Source organism: Erinaceus europaeus, chromosome 21 (genome assembly GCF_950295315.1).
Source record: "Erinaceus europaeus chromosome 21, mEriEur2.1, whole genome shotgun sequence".
In the NCBI taxonomy this organism is placed as follows: Eukaryota; Metazoa; Chordata; class Mammalia; order Eulipotyphla; family Erinaceidae; genus Erinaceus; species Erinaceus europaeus.
Window position 1 is genome coordinate 43943537 of NC_080182.1, and position 2740 is coordinate 43946276.

General features: G+C 43.4%; 1 non-coding gene across 1 annotated transcript; it reads right to left on the bottom strand.

Moving 5' to 3' along the window:
* Positions 1–475: 475 nt before the first annotated feature.
* LOC132535345 (small nucleolar RNA SNORA26) lies at positions 476–597 on the bottom strand. Its single transcript, XR_009547133.1, has one exon. It is a non-coding gene; the product is annotated as a small nucleolar RNA SNORA26 (small nucleolar RNA).
* Positions 598–2740: the final 2143 nt, after the last annotated feature.

Genomic DNA, 2740 nt, shown 5'->3' on the forward strand with positions numbered 1-2740 from the left:
TTTGCACCACCTCTGCTTAATCCTCTATGCTACCGCCCAACTCCCTCTTTTCTAGTTTTTATTGGATAGGACAGAGAAATTGAGAAAGGAGGGGGAGGGGAGAGAGAGGGAGAAAGATAAATACTTGCAGACCTGCTTCACTCATGAAGCAGACCCCTTGCAGGTGGAGGGTGAGGGCTTGAATCTGGGTCCTTGAGCTGAGCTTGGTAATAGGCACAGTTAGCTAGGTGCGTCACTACCGCTTGGCCCTACTTATTTTAATAGCACATACATATCATATATATATATGCATGTGTGTTGTGTGCACACACAGACACACACATGGAGGGGCAGGGAGAAGAGACTGACTAGCACTGCTCAGCTCTGGCTTATGGTGGTGCTAAGGTTTGAACCTCGAACCTTGGAGCCTCAGGTGTGAGTCTGCCTGTTATGCTACCTCTTCAGCCTGAAGTGTAAACTTTTTTTTTTTTTTTTAAGCTGTAACTCCAGACAGGATCCAAAGAAGAGTTCCATAATCTCTCCCATGGGTTTTATGGCGACTTACTTTACCCTTCTGTGTTAGCCTCTTAAAGCACTGCATCAGCCTTAAAAGGGCACAGGAAAGGGTTTGAAGTGTAAACTTTTTAAAAAAAATATATTTATTTATTTATTTATTTATTCCCTTCTGTTGTCCTTCTTGTTTTATTGTTGTGGTTATTATTGATGTTGTTGTTGAATAGGACAGATAGAAATTGAGAGAGAAGGGGAAGGCAGAGAGGGGGAGGGAAAGACAGACACCTGCAGACCTGCTTCACCGCCTGTGAAGTGACTCCCCCTGCAGGTGGGGAGCCTGGGGCTAGAACCCGGGTCCTTGTGCCGGTCCTTGCGCTTTGCGCCACCTGCGCTTAACCCGCTGCGCTACCGCCCGACTCCCAAAGTGTAAACTTTTAATGCATGAAGTTAAGAACATGCCTTTGTTAGACTGAAGAAAAAGGAAGTAGAGGAAGAGTGAAAATGTGAACAAATGTAGTAAAGGTGATTCAGGAAATGATGTCACAATTGGAGCATGTGTTTAGGAAGCCTGGCAGCTTGGAACTTTCAGATAGAGCGCTATTTTCTAGAGAATCAGAAACAGGTTTTGGTCCTAGAGTAACACTCTAGCTACTTGCACAGAACTGAGGAGAGACAGCATCTATCCCATGCTACTTGAATAGTTCTCCTGGTACACTTGAAGTTCCCTGACAGCAGGGATTGTTATGTCTTTGCATCACTATAGTGTCCATAAACGAGGAGAAAACAATGCGTGTTTGTTAAAATAAAACACAAAAACTTGATTTGTGTCTGATGGCTTAATGGAACATCTTGATTGCCCTCTTCAGGGAAATAATGAAAATTGCTGAGGAAATTGCCATCGCATTTTACAGCTGCCCATTGCTGGCAGTCTTACTGAGTTGCCACCCAATAGTTTTGGCAATTTTCACCTTCCTGGAATCACAGAGGAGCTCTGGATTTCAGTGTGATGTGATTTAAATAATAAAAAAAAAAAAGTGCAGGCTAGATTGGGAAGATAGAGTAAAAGAAAAAAATAATAAGATACTTTGACTAGCGTGTCTTGATTTTATTCATTTAATTTTTGAGAGAGGTGCAGAGAGAGACAAAAACACCAGAGCACTGCTCAGCTCTGGCTTATGGTGGTGTGAGGGATTGAACCTGATACTTAGGAGTCTCAGGCATGAGTCTGTTTGCATAACCATTGTGCTATCTCCCCCGCCCGCATGTCTTGACTTAGTATGATTATTGTTTACCAACAAGTATGGGCTTCCTAATGACAGTCTCCAGATTTGTCAAGCTAGTTTAGATAGTTGGTTATGTTAGAGATGCTGGCACACACTTGGGACATCTAACATATTCCCCATCTTGAGCGGAGTGAAACGGTTTCATAATACATCCAGTCTTTTTTTAAAAATTAATTAATTAATTTATTTTCTCTTTTGTTGCCCTTGTTGTTTATCATTGTTGTGATTATTGATGTCATTATTGTTGTATAGGACAGAGAGAAGTGGAGAGAGGAGGGGAAGACAGAGAGGGGAAGAGAAAGACAAACATCTGTAGACCTGCTTCACCGCCTGTGAAGTGACTCCCCTGCAGGTTGGGAGCGGGGTGCTCGAACCAGGGTCCTTCCGCTGGTCCTTGCGCTTTGTGCCACGTGTGCTTAACCTGCTGCGCCACCGCCCGACTCCCTGTCCAGTCTTATCCAGCCTCTCTTTTGTAGCAATGCTATGAAGTGAAGACTTAACTCCAAGTCCATTGGGAAAGTCCCTATTTTATAGGGTAAGAAACTGATCTAAGGGTCCCTGCTTGAGAACCGTAATTCAGACATTGCTTGTTGTATGTTGGTGATTCTTTTCTTTAAACATAGACACACATGATCATGCATCTGTAGAGTTCTTCAGAGTGCCAAAGTGGTGTCTCACCCCGGTCAGCAAAGACCTCAGAAACGTTTCTCCTGTGCAGAACAGAATTGAAAGTTGCCACTAGGTTTAGCTGTCTGGGTCAGCATACCATACCCTGATACTCTAAGTATACTCTGATACTCTAAGTAGCCAAGACAGAGTCTGCCTGCTTTCTGAGAGCCAGGAAGTAACAAAATGAAATGCTAGGACAAAATAAAGGGACTCATTATGTAGCATTCAGAAGTCACATCGGACTTATCTGTAGTGACCTGTGTCTCTACTCAATTCTGAATAACAGCAGAGTCTGC